Source organism: Cervus canadensis, chromosome X (genome assembly GCF_019320065.1).
Source record: "Cervus canadensis isolate Bull #8, Minnesota chromosome X, ASM1932006v1, whole genome shotgun sequence".
Taxonomy (NCBI): domain Eukaryota; kingdom Metazoa; phylum Chordata; class Mammalia; order Artiodactyla; family Cervidae; genus Cervus; species Cervus canadensis.
Genome location: NC_057419.1, coordinates 38,103,623 through 38,123,691, shown reverse-complemented (window position 1 = coordinate 38,123,691; position 20,069 = coordinate 38,103,623). Strand labels below are relative to the sequence as shown.

At 38.4% G+C, this 20,069-nt stretch overlaps 1 non-coding gene across 1 annotated transcript; it reads right to left on the bottom strand.

Annotated features, from left to right (window-relative positions):
- Window positions 1-19,659: 19,659 nt before the first annotated feature.
- On the bottom strand, window positions 19,660-19,766 carry LOC122436255. Its single transcript, XR_006267989.1, has one exon. It is a non-coding gene; the product is annotated as a U6 spliceosomal RNA (small nuclear RNA).
- Between the last annotated feature and the right edge of the window lie 303 nt (window positions 19,767-20,069).

Here is a 20,069-nt window from a genome sequence, read left to right as displayed (position 1 = left end):
AACCCCATGGATGCTAGCACACCAGGCTTCCCTGTCCATCACCAACTCCAGAGCTTACTCAACTCTCCTATCGTGTCAGTGATTGCCATCCAACCATCTCATCCTCTGTCGTCCCCTTCTCCTCTTACCTTCAATCTTTCCCAGCAACAGGGTCTCTTTCCAATGATTCAGTTTTCACATCAGGTGGTTAAAGTACGGGAGGCTTCAGCTCAGCATCAGTCCTTCCAATGAACACCCAGGACTGATCTCCTTTAGGATGGACTGGTTGGATCTCCTTGCAGTCCAAGGGACTCTCAAGAGTCTTCTCCAACACCACAGTTCAAAAGCATCAATTCTTTGGCCTCAGCTTTCTTTATAGTCCAACTCTCACATCCATACATGACTACTGGAAAAACCATAGCTTTGACTAGGACAGCCCCCCCCACCCCATTTGTTGGCAAAGTAATGTCTCTGCTTTTTAAATGCTGTCTAGTTGGCTCCATAGTTTTTCTTCCAAGGAGCAAGCGCTTTTACATTTCATAGGCTGCAGTTATCATCTGCAGTGATTTTGGAGCCCCCCAAAATTAAAGTCTCTCACTGAATCTCAAGGAACTCCCAAGAGTTGAAATAATCTTGAAAAATAACAAACCTGCCCAGGCTGGATGCAATGAGACAAGTTGCTCGGTCCTGGTGCACTAGAAGACCCAGAGGAATCGGGTGGAGAGGGAGGTGGAGAGGGACTCGGATGCGGAATACATCGTAAATCACATGGATGATTCATGTTCAATGTATGACAAAAACCACTCAAATACTGTAAGTAATTAGCCTCCAACTAATAAAAATAAATGGAAAAAAAGAAATAAAAATGTAATCAGCTTTAAAAAAAAAGAAAAAAAAAAGAAAAGAAAAATAACAAACCTGGAGGTCTCACACTTCCTGGTTTCAAAATTCACTACAAAGCTATACAGCAATCAAAACATTGTGGCACTGTGTAAGGATAGACATAGACCAATGGAACAGAGTAGAGAGCCCCCCCCAAAACCCCTCAAATATATGATCAGTGTATTTTTGACAAGGATGCCAAGACCATTTATTGGGAAAGGCAGTCTAATTAAGAAATAGTGTTGGTTTTCTCCCAGAGCTGATTCTTCCCTGGAAAGATGACTTCAGGGGTGGCCACTCCCCTGTTCCCCATCCTCAGATGAAGTTTGATGGAACTGGTTATTCACATACAAAAGAATGATGTTAGACCCTTACCTTACACCATATACAAAAAGTAACTCAAAATGGATCAAATACCTAAACTATAAAACCCTTAGAAGCCAACGACAACAACAGCAAATTCAAAAATTGGTAAAGGCTCAAACAGGCATTTCTCTAAAGAAGATATATAAATGGCCAACAAGCACATGAGATTTTGCTCAACAGCACTACCCACGAGAGAAACGAAAATCCAAATAACAATGAGATACTACTTCACATCCATTAGGAAGGCTATATATAAATTTATATATATATACATATGGCATGGCTTTATATATATATACATATGAAACTAACAAGCATGGTTGAAAATGCGGAGAAATTAGAACCCTCATGCATTGCTGGTGGGAATGCAAAATTGTGCAGCTGCTATGGAAAACAGTTTGGCAGTTCCTCGAAAAGTTAAACATAGAATTACCATATGATCCAGAAATTCTATACCTAGGTATACACTCAAATGAATTGGAAACAGGGACTCGAATAGATACTTGTACACAAGTATTATTCACAGCATTATTCACAATAGCCAAAAGGTAGAAACAAACCAAGTGTCCATCAATAGAAGAATGGTTAGCAAGTAATATGTGATATATACATACAATGGAATATTTTTCAACCACAAAAAAAGAATGAAGTTCTGATACATGCTACAACATGGATGATTCTTGAGGACATTATGCCAAGTGAGAGAAGCCAGTCAAAACTGGAAAAATACTGTATGATTCCATTCATATGAAACACTTAGAGTAGTTAAATTCATAGAGACAAAAAGTAGAATAGAGGTAACTAGGGGCTAGGGGCAAGAGGGAATAGGGCGTTATTGCTGAATGGGTACAAAGTTTCTTTTTGGGTGATAAAGGGTATCAGAAATAGTAGTGATGGAAGCACTACATTGTGAATGTAGTTAATGCCAGTCAACTATCCACTTAAAATGGTTAAAACAGCAAATTTTATGTATATTTACCACGATTTAAAATACATACACACACACACACCACAGCACATCATAATCACATTGTTTACAACTGGTGATAAAGAAAAAATCTTAAAAGCAGCCAGAGAAAAAAGATATGTACAGATAAATAAAGATAAAAATGACAACAGGTTTCTCGTGAGAAATATAAACTAGATGTAAACCAGAATTCAGTGGAGCAACATCTTTAAAGTACTGGAAGAAAAAAAACATGTTGCTAACTTAAAATTCTATGCTCAGGGGCTATAAAGGGGTAGCATGAAGGCTTCCCTGGTGGCTCAGTGGTAAAGAATCTGCCTGCCAATGCAGGAGACACGGGTTTAATCCCTGATCTAGGAAGATTCCCACATGCAGCGGAGCAACTGAAGTCTGAGTGCCACAACCACTAAGCCTGTGCTCTAGAGCCCGGGAGCGGCAACCACTGAAGCCCAAGCGCCCTAGAGTTCTTGCTCTGCAACAAGAGAAGCCACAGCAATGAGAAGCCAACTCACTACAACAACAGAGTAGCCCCTGATTACCACAACGAAAGAAAAGCCCGCGGAGCAATGCAGACCCAGCACAGCCAAAAAAAAAAAAAAAAAGAGGGGGAGGGTAGCATGAGCCGTCCTGAGCTGGAACTGCTCTATATTTTGACAGTGGTAGTAGTGGCACAAAACTACATGCGTGAGTGGGGAAAGGAGAGGGTGGGACGAACTGAGAACAGCACTGACATATACACGACCACGTGTAAAACAGCTAGTGGGAAATTGCTGTATAACACAGGGATCTCAGCCCCGCGCTCTGCAAGGACATCGAGGGGTTGGATGGGGGAGTGGGGAGGAAGGCTCAGAAGGGAGGGGATATATGTATACTTATGGGGGATTCACACTGTTGTACAGCAGAAACTAACACAACACTGTTAAGCAATTATACTCCAATTCAAAGAGAAATTTAAAAAAAGAAAGCATTGGTTTGCATTTGCTAATCCCCAACTAGCAGAGGCAAACTAGTTTATACAGGATGGATAAACAGCAAGTCCTACTGTATTGCACAGGGAACTATATTCAGTACCCTGCAATAAACCATAATGGAAAAGAATATAAAAAAGAACATATATGTGTATATCTGAATCACTTTGCTGTATAGCAGACGTGAACACAACATTGTAAATCAAGTATACTTCAATAAAATAAAAACAGTATTGGCAACTGTAAAACACGTGTGATAAAACTGCATAGAACTAAACATACATACAAACACACACCCAGATGAGCATATAGAAAGCTGGTGCACTATGATAAGGTTTATGGATCTATGTCAGTTTCCTGGTTGTGCAGTACACCATAGTTATGCAAGATGTTACCACTGGGAGAAATTGTGTGAAGGGTATTGGGATCTCTGTATTACTTTTTTTTTTTAACAACTGTCTGTGAATCTATACTTACCTCAAATTAAGAAGTTAAAACAAAACCATATATTTATTTGAAAACAAAGAAGGAAAAAAATTAAGTAAAAAAAAAAAGAAAACATCCCTAAACTGTACATTTATCCTTTCACCGTCTCTTACGGGTCAGGAAACTGGGCACAGCTTACCTAAGTTCTACAGCTCAGGGTCTCTCACAAGGCTTTGATCAAAGTGTCAGCCAGGGCTGTCTTCATCTCAAGATCTACTTTCACATTCACTCTGTGGTTGTTAGCAGGATTCAGTTCCTTGTGGGCTGTTGGACTGAGGGTCTCAGTTACTTGCCATCTTGGCCTCTCTGCGGGGAAGCTCACAACATGGCAGCTGGTTTCCTCAAAGCAAGCAAGCAAGACAGTGCCGGCAAGATGCAAGTCATGCCTTCTGTGTTTTAGTCCTGGAAGCAACATCCCATCACCTGTGTTCTGTTTGTTAAGTCACAAGGTCCAGGCCACACTCAAGAGGAGGGGATTATACAAAGGCATGAATACCAGGAGGAGAGAGTCACTGGAAACCATCAATGCTCCACAGTAGCCAAAGAAAATAATTTGAAGGATGAATAACAAGGTATTTGACCCCCCCTCCAGATATAATTAAGTGCACAGTAATTAAAAGCTTTATGGTGGTCTAGAAATAAACAAAAAGATTAAACAGAATGGAATAGAGTCCAGGAGACTCAAGCAAAAAATTGGGAAGTTAAATGTCTATCAATAGGTTGTTAAAAACTAATGAGGAAAACTGGAGAAATCTGAAAAAGATTAGTGGGTTGTATTACTGTTACATACTGGTTGTGATATCATACTATAGTTCGGCAAGGTGTACAAGAGATCACTGTTATTTTTTACATTTACCTCAATGAAAATTTCAATTAAAAAAGAACGGCTGTGTGGCACAGCCAAAAAAAAAAAAAGAATGAGGTGTGTGTATGTGTGTGGAGAGAGAGAGAGAGAGTGAGATACATTCACACTATATTAAGTGTAAAAAGAAAGTATACCTCTCAGACTTGCCAGTGGTTAGGAATCCACCCGCCACTGCAGGGGACATAGGTTTGATCCCTGGTCTGGGAAGATCCACATGCCAGGGGACAACTAAGCCTGGGCACCACAACTACTGAAACACGGGCTCTAGCCACAAGAGAAGTCAACGCAATGAGAAGCCTGCACACCACAACTAGATAGTAGCCCCTGCTTGCTGCCCATGAATAGCAACAAAGACTCAGAGAAGCCAAAAATAAATGTATTTTTTAAAAAGTATACCTCTCATCTAACACACACACACACATGCACACACACAAGAATTCTAGATCCTCACATTCCCCTTGAGATACTATCTCCTTTCTCTGCTCCCCTTAATAGCAAAACTCAAGTATCTATTACTCACTGTTGCCACTTCTCACCATCCATTCTCTCTTAAGCCAACTTTAACTAGGCTTTTGCTACCACCACTGCACAGAAACGGTTCTTGCCAATAATAGAGTTACCTTCATTTATTCAGATCCATTTTGCCTCAGTTCTCAGACACCATCTTACTGGACCTCTGAGCAGCATTTTATATAGTTGATCATGACTTCCTTTTTTTCTAACTGAAGTATAGTTGATTTATAGTGTTGTGTTAGTTTCTGCTATACAGCAACATGTATATATACATATATATATATACACATACTCTTTTTCTTATTCTTTCCCATTATGGCTTATGATAAGATACTGACTATAGTTTACTGTGCTATACAGTAGGTCTTTGTTGTTTATCTATTTTATATATTATAGTCTGTATCTGTTAATCTCAAACTTCTAATTTATCCCTCCCCCTCTTTCCCTTTTGGTAACTATAAATCTGCTTTCTCTGTCTGTGAGTCTATTTCTGTTTTGTGAGTAAGTTTGCTTGCATCATTTTTTTTAGATTCCACATCTAAGTGATATCATATGATATTCATTTTTCTCTGTCTGACCTGCATTATGTATTATGATAATCTCTAGATGACTTCCTTTTTAAAATTCTTTTCACTTGGCTTCTAGAAATTGTACTCCCACCTCCTAGTTTTCTTTTTACTTCACAGTCTGTTCCTTCTTGACTTCCTTTAATGAGTCCTCTGCATCTTCCTGGACTCTCTATTGTCAGAGGACCTCAAGATTCAGTCCTTTAACCACATCTCTTCTTTGCATTCAATTCTCAGGCATCATTCTCTCCTAACCCTATGGCTTTAAATACCATCTACATAGTGATGATTCTCAGATGCATATCTCTAGCCCCAACCACTCCCCTCAACCCCAGACTCACAGAGCCAATTTCTTATTCATCATCTCCACTTGGGTGTCTAAATGGCATCTCACTGGGGAGGGAGGCTCAAGAGGGGTGGGATTATATATATATATGTGTGTGCGTGTGTGTGTGTGTATAATTATGACTAAAGCGCATTGCTGTATGGCGGAAAGCAACACAACACTGTAAAGCAATTATCCCCTAATGAAAAAAGAAATAAACACAGAAGTTAGATTAAACAATTAATGGCATCTCAACCTAATATGTCACAGTTGTGTCTGACTCTTTGTGACCCCATGGATTGGGGCCCGCCAGGCTCCTCTGTCCATGGGATTTTCCAGGCAAGAATACTGGAATGGGTAGCCATTCCCTTCTCCAGGGGATCTTCCCGACCCAGGGATCAAACCCAGGTCTCCCTCATTGCAGGCAGACTCTTTACCATCTGAGCCACTAGAGAAGACTAATATGTCAAAAATGGAACTCTATTTCCCCTTCCAAACCTTCTTTTACCTCAGTGTTCTCCATTTCACTAAACAGGATCTCCAGCCTTCCAGTCTCTTAGGCCCGGGAGTCACTCCTGACTTCTTTCTTTCATACCTCACATCCAATCCATCAGCAAATCCTGTTGGTTCTACCTTCAGAACACATCCCCACTCTAATCCTTTCTCACCATCTCCATTACTACCAACCTCATCCAAGCTACCATCATCTCTTGCCTGGATTACTACAACTGCCTACTAACTAGTCTCCCTGCTTCTGCCATTGTCCCCTAATATTTACCACAAAGTTTAAAGTGAAAGTTGCTCAGTCGGGTTCGACTCTTTGCGACCCCACGGACTATACAGTCCATGGAATTCTCTAGGCCAGAATACTGAGTGGGTAGCCTTTCCATTCTCCAGGAATCCAGGATTCCTTCCCAATCCAGGAATTGAACTGGGGTCTCCTGCATTGCAGGCAGATTCACCAACTGAGCTATCAGGGAAGCCCAAAGCCTGAGAGATCCCTTAAAAAAAAAATCATGTCACTCCATGCCTAAAACCTTCTAACAGCTTCCCATTGCACATGAACTTACATAATCTGGCACCTGGAAACCTCTCTGACTTCATCCCCTTCCTCTCTCTCCCCATGTTTACACTATAGCAGACATGATGGCCTCCTTGCTGTTCCTTTAACACACCAAGCACCTCAACTATCTCAGTGTCCTTGTACTTGCTGTTCTCTCTGCCTGGGATGATCTTCCCCCAGATATCCACATGATTTATCTTTTCAGTTCATTAAGTTCTCTGCTCAAATATCACCCTCTCAGAAAGGCCTTCCCTGAACACTCTGTCTAAAATAGCAACTCACTCCCCTCCACACACACTCTCTCTCTATACCCTTACCTAACTTCAGTTTTTTCATAGTACTTATCACCACTCTCCATATACAGTCATCCCTTGGTATCCTGGGGGAGGGGATTGATTCCAGGACACCCTCCCCAACACCAAAATCCCCGGATGCTCGAGTCCTTTAATTGCATATAACCTATGCACATCCCTCCATATATATTTTTTTCCATTTATTTTTATTAGTTGGAGGCTAATTACTTTACAGTATTGTAGTGGGTTTTGTCATACATTGACATGAATCAGCCATGGATTTACATGTATTCCCCATCCCGATCCCCCCTCCCACCTCCCTCTCCACCCGATTCCTCTTGGTCTTCCCAGTGCACCAGCCCTGAGTACTTGTCTCATGCATCCAACCTGGGCTGGTGATCCGTTTCACTATAGATAATATACATGTTTCAATGCTGTTCTCTCGAAACATCCCATCCTCGCCTTCTCCCACAGAGTCCAAAAGTCTGTTCTGTACATCTGTGTCTCTTTTTCTGTTTTGCATATAGGGTTATCATTACCATCTTTCTAAATTCCACATATATGTGTTAGTATACTGTAATGGTCTTTATCTTTCTGGCTTACTTCACTCTGTATAATGGCCTCCAGTTTCATCCATCTCATTAGAACTGATTCAAATGAATTCTTTTTAATGGCTGAGTAATATTCCATGGTGTATATGTACCACAGCTTTCTTATCCATTCATCTGCTGATGGGCATCTAGGTTGCTTCCATGTCCTAGCTATTATAAACAGTGCTGCGATGAACATTGGGGTACACGTGTCTCTTTCAGATCTGGTTTCCTTGGTGTGTATGCCCAGGAGTGGGATTGCTGGGTCATATGGCAGTTCTATTTCCAGTTTTTTAAGGAATCTCCACTGTTCTCCATAGCGGCTGTACTAGTTTGCATTCCCACCAACAGTGTAAGAGGGTTCCCTTTTCTCCCATCCCTCCATACATTTTAAGTCATCTCTAGATGATTTATAATACCGTGTGCGTGCTCAGTCACTTTGGTCATGTCCAACTCTTTGCAACCCTTATGGACTGCAGCCTGCCAGGTTCCTCCATCCATGGGATTCTCCAGGCAAGAATACTGGAGTGGGTTGCCATTTCCTCCTCCAGGGGATCTTCCCAACCCAGGAATCAAGCCCGCCTCTCCTTTGGCTCCTGTATTGCAGGCAGATTCTTTACTTGCTGAGCCACCTGGGAAGCCCATTTGTAATACCTGGTACAATGTAATGCTATGTAAATAGTTGCCAGCATGTACCAAGTTCAAGAATTGCTTTTGGAAACTCTAAAAATTTCCCTTCAAATATTTTCAAGCCATGGTTGGTTAAATCCGTGGATTTAACATCTGCAGATGTGGAGGGCCAATAGTATTTTTTATTTATTGTCTCTCTCCCCTCAGGAAAAAAGGGATTTTATTTTGTTCCATGCTATATTCCCAGCACTGAGATCACAGTCTGGCACAGAGTATTCACTCAACAAATATTTGTTGAATGAATAAATGAATTAATGATTTCTAGCTCTTAGAATAGGAAGTAACTACATAATTGAATAAATGTATCTCTATAACACAGGGCCCAGCCTAGTACCCTATACCTAGATGGTATCAACAAACTTTTGTTGAATAAATGAAAAAAGCCTATAAACATGCTATCTTACAAGTATTTTAAAAAATCTGATGATGATCTCATTTCTCCCTCTATTACTATTATTCTCCTTCCCTTCACAGCCTTCCAATTATCATTTCTTGCCTAAAACTTTTTAAAAATAGGTATTTTTATTTATTTGGCTGTGCCAGATTTCAGTTGCAGCACATGAGATCTTCAATCTTTATTTCAGCATGTGGGATCTTTTTTTTCTTTTTTTTTTAGTAGCAGCATGTGGGATCTAGTTCCCTGATCAGGGATGGAAACCCAGCCTCCTACATTGGGAGTACAGACTCTTAGCCACTGGACTACCAGGGAAGTCCCAGCTTAAAATTTTTTTGAAACATATCATAAATACAAAACAATATATATTCATATGATTTAATTATTTAAATCATATATATGAAGAATAATAAAATCATATATGTATGTGATTTAAAGAATAATAAAATGAATACCCATGTAACCCACCAATCAGCATGAGAAACAGAACATTGCCAGAGATTTTGAAACCCTCTGTATGCCCTTCTGCATTGCATTCTTCTCCTTCCCCGCAAGACAGAACTGCCCTGCAGGAATTTTGTTTTCCTTGATTGCTTTCTCACTTGTGGCTTTGAGTTTTACATACATGGAATCATTCTGTATGAATTTTTTTGAACCTAACTTTTCTGCAGGCTGTGTTTGTGGGATTTATCCATGTTGATATCGTAGCTGTAGTAGGTATTCATTTTCACCAATGTGTAGTTTTCCATTTTATGATTATACTGCAATTTATGAAGCCAAATGTCCTGCTGAGGGACATTTGAACTGTTTCCAGCTTTTTGCTATTAAGATCACTGCTACCATGAACACTCTTGAACTCTTGTACATTCTTTCTGGAACTTTGATGCAAGAATTTTTCTAGTGCTCATAGCTAGGAGTAGAATTGCTGAGTCAGAGAGCATGATCATTTTCAGATTTACTAAACGTCAAAATATATCCAAAGTGATTGTACTAATTTACCCTTCTGCTAGCAGGATTTCCGTTGCACAACCTCTTTGACTATGGTGATATTATCAGACTTTTTTAATATTTGTCAGTCTGATGGGTATAAAATGAATCTCTTTGTGGTTAAATTTTGCATTTCCCTGATTACTGATGAAGTAGTTCATCTTTTCATTGTTTCTCATTCCTTATTTTTCTGTGAAATGCTTTTTCATGTCTTTTGGTCAGTTTTCTATTGTGTGGCTTGTGTTTTTCTTATTGATATATGGTAATTAAATACACATTTCATACATCCTATATATATACATTTTACATATTTTGTATATATATACATTGTATATACAATGTATATATATATATATATTCAGGATAGTTATCCTTGAAGTTATCAATGAAGTTTGAACACTCTGTCACACCATACACAAAAATAAACTCAAAATGGCTTAGAAATTTAAATATAAGACATGACACAGACTTCCCTGGTGGTCTAGTGGTTAAGACTCTGCCTTCCAAAGCAGGGGGCATGAGTTTGATCCCTGGTTGAAGAACTAAGATCCCACATGCTGTGGGGTGCAGCCAAAAAAGAAAATACATGACACCATAAAACTCCTAGAAGAGACCATAGACAAAATATTCTCTGACATAAATCATACCAATGTTTTCTTACATCAGTCTCCCAAGACAATAGAAATAAAAGCTAAAATACACAAACCTAATCAAACTTAAAAGCTTTTGCAGAGCAAAGGAAACCGTCTACATAAAAAGATAATCCATGGAATGGGAGAAAATATTCTGCAAATGATGCAACCAACAAGGGCTTAATTTTCAAAATATACAAACAGCTCATACAGCTCAATAACAACAACAACAAAATTTCAATCCAAAAATGGGCAGAAGACCTAAATTGACATTTCTTAAAAGATGACATTTCTCCAACAGGCATGTGAAAAGATGTTCAACATCACTAGTTATTAAGAAGTGCAAATCAAAACTACCTTGAGGTATCACCTCACACCTGTCAGAGTGGCCATCATCAAAAAGTCTACAAATAAAATTCTGGAGAGGGTGTGGAAAAAAGGAACCCTCTTACAATGTTGATGGGAATGTAAATTGGTGCAGTCACTATGGAAAACAATATGGAGGTTCCTTAAAAAACGAAAAATAGAGTTACCATATGATCCAGCAATCATACTCATGGGCAAATATCTGGAGAAAACTCTTAATTTGGAAAGACACCTGCATCCCAATGTTCAGAGCAGCAGTATTTACAATAGCCAAGACATGGAAGCAATCTAGATTTCCACCAACAGATAAATGAATAAAGATGCAGCATATATATATGTGTGTGTGTGTGTATACACATATACACACCCAATGGAATATTACTCAGTGATTAAAAAAGAATGAAAAGAAAAAAAAAGAATGAAATGAAATAATGCCATTCATAGCAATGTGGATGGGCCTAGAGATTATTATACTTTATGTACTAAGTCAGACAAATATCATATGATACCACATATATGTGGAATTGAAAAAAAAAATGTTTCAAATGAACTTATTTACAAACCAGAAACAGATTCACAGACATATGGTTACCAAAGGGGAAAAGGGGGAGGGACAAGCTAAGAGTTTGGGATTAACAGATACAAACTACTATATATAAAATAGATAAACAACAAGGTCCTACTGTATAGCACAGAGAACTGTAATAAAGTATAATGGAAAAGAATCTTAAAAAGTACATATATATTCATTTATACATATATATTGTTTATATATATATATCCAGTTATATACATATTCAGTTATATAGATATATTCAGTTATATATAACTGAATCACTTTGCTGTACATCAGAAACTAAAACAACAATGTAAACCAACTATACTTCGATTTTTTAAAATATTATGTCTTTTAATGAACAGAAGTTTGTCTTTTAACAATGTTAAATATATCAAACTTTTCTTTCATGGTTTGTGCTTTCTATGTTTTGTCTAAGATATACTTCCTCATACCAAGGTTACAGAAATATTCTCTTATATTTTCTTGTAAAAAGTTGCAAAATTTCACCTTGTACATCTAAGTCCTTAATCCATCCAGAAATGTTTTTTGCTTGAAGTACAAGGTAGTGATCTCATTTCATTTTCTTCTTCCTATACAGATAAGCAACTGTTCCAAAGCTGTTCATTGAACAGTCCATCCTTTCCCTGCTGATCTGCAATGCCACTTCTATCTTCTAGGCTCTCTTTTCTGTTCTGTTGTCACATTTGCTGATTCCTGTGTCAATTTCAAAATCTTTTAATTATTGCTTTATAATGCATTTTGATATATGAAAGTTCAGATTCCCTCATCTTCTTTGTCATTTTGGCTATTTTCAGTCTATTCTTCTTCCATACAAAGTTTAGAATTATTTTGTCAAGTTATATGAAAAACCCTTATAGAATTTTGATGGAAATTGGAATCCATAAATCAATTTAGGACATCTTTACACATTTACAACATTGGATCTTCCTCTTCATGAATCTGGTGTCTCTCTATTTATTTAAGTCTTTAACATCTTTTAGTAAAATTTCATTATTTTCTTCATAAACATCTTAGAAACCTTTTATTTAAAATTATTCCTGGGCATCTTATTATTTTTGTTATTTTAAGTGGTATATATGTATTTTTAAAAATTATATTTCTGTCCAATAATTCTTTGAGTCAGTGAAAATCTAGTACTTCCTACTCCTACCACTCCAAATTGGCACTCTAATTGCCAAATTCAATGGGTGCTTTTTAGTTCTTACTTGACTTCTTTTACACATTTGCTCACTGTTCTTTTGCAATCACCTTGCTGACTCCCCTACCTTTGCTCACGCATTAAATATTGGATCTTTTCCCCAGAGTTTTGCCTTTGGCCCTGATTTCATTTTCATCATTTCATCTGCCATTCGTAGGCTAATGGAAAGTGAGGGAATTGAAACTCTCCCTTTCCTATATCAAGATGCATTATAAAGCAATTATTAAGAGATTTTGAAATTGACACAGGAATAGGCAAATGTGACAAAAGAACAGAAAAGACAGCTGCAATTCTGGATGAATTAAGGACTTAGATGTGCAAGGCAAAATTTTTCAACTTTTTACAAGAAAATATAAGAGACCATTTCTATAATCTTAGTATGGGGAAGGAGTTCTTAGACAAAACATAGGGAGCACAAACCATAGAAGAAAAGTTTGATATATTTAATGTTGTTAAAAGTCAAACTTCTAAAAAAGTCAAACTTCTGTTTGTCAAAAGACATCATTTTTTAAAAATTGAAGTATAGTTGGTTTACAATGTTGTTTCAGTTTCTGGTGTACAGCAAAGTGATTCAGTTATACATATAACTGAATATATATAAAAAACAATGTGTGTGTGTATATATATATATAACTGAATATATATGCATAACTGAATATATATATATACTTACTCAGATTCTTTTACATTATAGTTTATTACAAGATTTTTAAAAATTAAAGTATATAGTTGTATTTCTTTCCAGAGTCTTTCTATACTTATTTTTTAACAAAAAAATGTGGTCATACTTAATTTTGTATACTGCTTGTTTCACTTGACATTGTATCACATTTTCCCACTTCCCCTGTCCATCTTGTGGCTGTATCTTAATTTAATTCCTTATTGTTGAATACTCACGGTTTCCTTTTTTTTTTTCACCATGCTGTGCAGCTTGTGAAATCTCAGTTCATCTCAGTTCCCCGACCAGGGATTGAACCCAGGCCACAGCAGTAAAAACCCAGAATCTTAACCACTAGGCCACCAGTTTTTAATATTAAGAATAGAATGCTTCGATGAGCATTTTTTACATAAATCTCCGTGTTCATCTCTGATTATTTCCCTTAAGATAATGTTTTTAAACTGGAGTTACTCGGTGCAAAGGGATGAAAATTCTTAAGGCTCATGGTGCAGTGTCAAATAGCTTTCAGCCAAATTGTACTAAGTTATACTCCCACACATAGTGTGTCAGGGCCTGCTTTATCATATCTTCATTATAACATTTTCTTTAAAGCAGTATTGTGTTTCAAAACCATGGGTTTCAGAAACAGATAGCCCTGTATCCAAATCCTGGCTCTACCATTTATAAATATGTGACTTCAGAAAGTCACCTAATTATTCTGATCTTCAGTTTTCTCATCTGTAAAATGGGTTTACTATCACCAACCCTGAGGGTTATTGTGAGGATTAAAGAAGATAATGTATTAGGTTGAAACATATTAAATCACCAACATTCAATCCTTTTGACCTACAAAAATGTTTTTCATATAGTTCAGCCTAATACATAAAATATACTATCTGGCATATTATGTGATCAATAAATGATAGTTATTGAAATTATTATTATGGAAATAGGATAACAAAAATGAATGGCATCCTTTCTGAGCGCTGCCCACCCCCCTACCTCCCCACCCTCCCAACCCCCACACCCTGGCCTTAGAAGAAATAAGCAGAGATAAACTCCTAAAGAAAAATTTCTGGCCTTTTTGCAAAAACAATAGAGGCTCCAAGAACAAAAGGGAAAACGGGGAAAGAGAGACTAAAAGTAGGGGGAAAGAGTGGGGAGACCACCTACCCTTTCCCAACTGGAAATATTTCTCATCATTTACATTCAAATGTCCTTACTTTGTGAAAGATGGGAAAATACAAATTTCCTAAATTTGAAAAAGGGAAATGAGGAAACAAACTATGTAAACAAGGAAGCTATAAACATAAAGAATAATACATTTTGAGTCGGTGTTTAGCTATTGCAAAACAGGGAGAAGGGAGAAGTGCTGTTAAGTCAATGTTTCTCAAACTTGGTCTAATAATAAGAATCACGTGGGACGCTTTAAAGCTTGTTTCCAAGCCCACGTCCTAGTCAAACTGAACCATACTGTGGAGGAGGGGCTGGGAAACTTGTTAAACAAGTACCCTAGGGCATTATGATAATCAGACAAGTCTAGGAAACTGCTGTACAAATACCTGTAGCTTTCAAGAAGGCAATAACAAATTCATAATTAACTCCTGGGTGAAGAATAAGGAAGTGGTTGGTGGACAGTGTAGGTAATAGGTAATACTTGTAGTAATAATAAAATTAAGAGGAGTTGAAGTGTAAGGAGTCTGGCAGAATTGCCTGTAGTTCTTCTATACCAGTTATCTCAAACTGCAATTCTCTGCTATTCCTGAATGAATCCATTTTTCTGGTAAAATAACTGGCTGTTAAAAAAAAATAATAAGTGGCTGTTTTATTTTTAAGGTCAACACCTTCAGTGGACTTTCATACAAAGCAGCCTTTCCCAACTTCCCTTTTTTTTGAGGAGTAATATTCCTCTCCTTGGTCTCTGGTTTGCTATAGTTTGCATGTCCTTAATTACTATTCCTCTGCCACTCCTAAATAAACTCCTATTGCTGGTAAAAAAGAAAAAAGTAAGAAATCTATCACAGGTTCACAACTTCCTTGTTATTTCTCTTCCTAGGAGGTGGAACTTAATTTCCCCTCACCTTGAGTGTAAAGTAGACTTAGTAACTTCTAAGGAGCAGTATGTGGGAAAGAACTAGTAATTTTATAGTGGAGAAACCTGGCAGACAGTTCTTTAACCAAGTGATTGAGCTTTACATCACCAGTGATAAGTTATCTTGATATTCTGTGCACCACCTGGTATGATGTGATGAGAAATGTATGTCACTGCTGTGGCTTTCTTCCTCCACATGCATAACACCAGGATAATGAGAAAAATATCAGACTAACCCAAATTGAAGGTCATTTTACAAAATACTGGACCAGTACTCTTCCAAAGCATCAAGATCATAAAAGACAACCAAAGACCAAGAAAGTTTTACAGACTGAAGGAAACTAAAGAGACATAATGATTAACTGCAAGGTGGTATCCTGGATTGGATCCTAGGAAAGAAAAAGGGCGTAAGTAAAAAAGCTAGTAAAATTTGAGTGGAGTCACTAGTTTGGTTAATAGAACTGTACCTATGCTAATTTCTTAGTTTTAATAAATGTACCAGGGTAAGATGTTAACATTAGAGGAAATCAGGTAAAGATATGGGGGTAACTCTCTGTACTATATTTGAAACTCTACTGTTAATCCAAAGTTATTTCAACTTAAAACTGCTGAAGAAAAAATATAATTTCTTATGTGGTACATGCTCAGTTGCTCAGTCATGTCCAACTCTTTGTGACCCCATGGACTGTAGCCCTCCAGGCTCCTCTGTCCATGGAATTTTCCAGGCAAAAATACTGGAGTGGGTTGCTATTTCCTTCTCTACGGGATTATCCCCACCCAGGGATCGAACTCATGTCTCCTGCGTTGCAGGCAGATTCTTTACCGCTGAGCCACCAGGGAAGCCCTTCTTATGTGGCTGGTACCCATTTAATAGTTTTACTATTCTTTATATCTAATATATCCATTATAGTCTTTTTTTAAGTATAGTTGATTTACAATGTTGTGTCAATTTCTGCTTTACAGCGAAGTTATTCAGCTATAGAGACATATACATTCTTTTTAATAGTCTTTTCCATTATGGTTTATCACAGGATACTGAATATAGTTCCCTGTGCTATAAGTAGGACCTTTTTCATCCATTCTCTATATAATAGTTTGCATCTGCTAATCCCAAACTCCCAATCCATCTCTCCCCCACTCTCCATTATATTTTTATACACATGAACTATTGCATAATTTAAAAACCAATAAAGGAAAAATGTAAGGGGTCTAAAATAAGCCATCTGTGGAAGGGATATATGAAAACAATTTTTAATAATTTTATTTGGCTGTGCTGGGTCTTCTGGATCTTTGTTGCTGTGCGGGCTTTTCTGTAGTTGCAGTGTGGGGGGCGGGGGGCGGGGCGGAGGGGTGCGGGCTACTCTGACTGCGGCATGCGTGCTTCTCACTGCAGTGGCTTCTCTTGTTGCAGAGCACAGGCTTCAGCAGTTGCCTCACTGCTCAGTACCTGCGGCTCCCAGGCTCCAGAGCAACGGGATCAGTATTTGTGGTGCACAGGCTTAGTTGCTCCACAGCATGTGGGATCTTCCCACATCAGGGATTGAACCTATGTCTCCCGCATCGGAAGGTGGATTTTTTTTTTTTTTTTTACTACCGAGCCACCAGGGAAGTCCAGCATATACAAAATTTTTAATACTCCAGATTCAATAAAGTTGATTTGGGATAAGCACAGGATGGACTGTTTCTGTAGGTAAGAACCTTTTATTTTAGCAAATATACTGAGCTCCAGCTGATGAAATGAGATACTAACAGAATAAGGATAGTCTGCAAATCATCAGATAAGACAGTCCAAGGTAGAGGCCAAAGTCATCAATACTCTCCAGCACTGTGTAGGGGGATGTTCTGGTATCAAATCCATTCCTATACAGAAGATGCATACATGAGGTTATCCCAGCTTGATCCCAGTCACTCAGATCGGCCCATGTAACAACCAGATATTATGTGCTTCCTGATGTGATGCAATAGGAAGCACACACCATCACTTATGAAACATCTTGTTCCTCCCTCTCCCTCAAAAATAAAAATATTTTGAACTTGGCTAATTAAACCTCCTGGTCTAACTGCCCAGGATATATTTACAGGATATACAGGGAATAGGAGATTATTTGGGGGTGCAATCAGCCACACTGGAAGAAAGTGAAAGTGACTGGTTTTCTAAACAAACAAATGCCTTTAAAAAAAAAAAAAAAAGAGGTGGAACTGTTAAAGCTTAGAAACAACCTAAAAAAATAAGAAAAGAAACAACCTAAAAGCCATGTGAGGGTTTTCCTGGTGGCTTGGTGGTAAAGAATTCGCCTGCCAATCCAGGAGACAAGGGTTCAATGCCTCATCTAGGAAGATTCCACATAACATGGAACAACTAAGCTTGTGCCCAGGGACGGCAACTACTGAAGCCCACGTGCCCCAGAGCCCAGGCTCCACAATAAGAGAAGCCACTGCAATGAGAAGCCCGAGCACTGCAACAAAGAGTAGCCCCAACTCACGGCAACTAGACAAAAGCCCGTGCAGCACAGAAGACCCACAAATAAATAAATTTATATATAAAAAAAGGCATGTGAGCCAAATAATACTGATTTCAACAAGCCAAATGTATACCTTTTTTTTTTTTGCGACAAATGGGGACATTTGAACACAGGTGGGGTATCAGTTTGGGGGGATTATTGTTATTTTTGATATATGATAAACGTAGGGGAGTTCTTAAAGTTTTTATCCATAAGAGATGCATATTGGAGAATTTTGTGGCAAAACACAATGTCTGGGATATGTTTTAAAATACTGCAGCACCTCTCCAGGGCTCCCTTGGTGGCTCAGACAGGAAGAATCTGCCTGCAGTACAGGAGACCTGGGTTCGATCCCTTGGTTGGGAGGATCCCCTGGAGAAGGAAATGGCAACACACTCCAGTATTCTTGCCTGGAAAATCCCGTGGACAGAGGAGACTGATGGGCTACAGTCCATGGGGTCGCAAAGAGTTGGACACGACTGAACAACTAACACAAACACACACTAAGCACCTCTCCAAGAAAAGGAAGACTGGCAAAATGTTGATAATTGTTAAAGATAGAGGAAGGGTTCATGAGGGTTCATTATACTCCTCTTTTGACTTTTAGGTATGTTAGAAAATTTCCATAGTAAAAATTTAAAGGTAAAATCCAACTTACTGCCCTGGTTCTGATTGTCTCCTCACCGAGCAATATTCTTTTCTTTTTGCTTTCTGAAAGATCTTTAATAAGGTACCTTGGGAACTCAATTCATTAAGAAAAAAAACCAGGTTGGTTTAACTATAACAGATGTTTCAGTGCAGCTCCAAAAGTCTTTATAAATATAGTCATTTGGAGAGGTGGTCCTGGTCCTGGATCAGATTATTCCTTGTGTTTCTGAGAACAGTAAGAAGGGGGAGAATTGTGACACTGGGAATATGCTGCTGCTGCTGCTAAGTCACTTAAGTCGTGTCCGACTCTGTGTGATCCCATAGATGGCAGCCTACCAGGTTCCTCCATTCATGGGATTTTCCAGGCAAGAGTACTGGAGTGGGTTGCCACTGCCTTCTCCACTGAGCAATATTCTTTTTTTTTTTTTTTTGAGCAATATTCTTAATACTTAATTCTTATTCTTCTGATGTAGACTCGTCAACTAGCAGAGACTGTAGCCCACCAGGCTTCTCCATACATGGGGTTTTCCAGGCAAGAATACTGCAGTGGGTTGCCATTTCCTTCTCCAGGGGATCTTCCCCACCCAGAGATCGAACCCAGGTATCCTGCACTGAAGGCAGACACTTTACCCTCTGAGCCACCAGGGAAGTCCCAGTAGAGAATGTACTAATTAGCAAATATGAGTACTTGCCTATTTGTTAAACTTCTCATTGCTGGTTGATAAATTAATAAATGTTTACATATTAGTTGGATTTAAGGTTTAGACACAGCTTCTGATTGGTGAGGCAGAGACCATGGGCTGGAATGAATGCTACCAGTGGTCAGCTCATTGGGTAGCCAATTGGTCTTCCTTGAGTGGACATATTACCTCCCAATAGTTCTGCATTTACTGTTTTACCAACATGTCTTGCTTTCCTACTTGAACTGCAACACTGGTAGATGGTGATTTAGGAACTGATGAACTGTAGAATTAGAACAAGGGAAGGTCCACCTCTCTTCTCCTACTCATCATTATTATTATTATTATTATTTTTCTTTTTTTCTTTTAAAAAAATATGGAACGCTTCACGAATTTGCGTGTCATCCTTGCGCAGGGGCCATGCTAATCTTCTCTGTATCGTTCCAATTTTAGTATATGTGCTGCCGAAGCGAGCACCATCATTATTATTTGTAATAATAAGAGTTAACATATACTGAGTGTTTACTATGTGCCAGACATTATTCAAAGCACTTCACAACGTATTTTTCATTTAATCTTTAGGATTATCCTTCTATCCAGCATTTACAGATGAGGAAACTAAGGCCCAGGCCCATTGTGTACAGGAGTTTGATTTAAAAGCACTAGGACACATTATCTTCATCTGAAAACAATGCTGAAGTCATCTGCTTTGCTTTGTAAATCACATCCAGGAATGTCTCTCTATTATCTAGAGGCTCTGAAGCAGCATATCACAGAGAC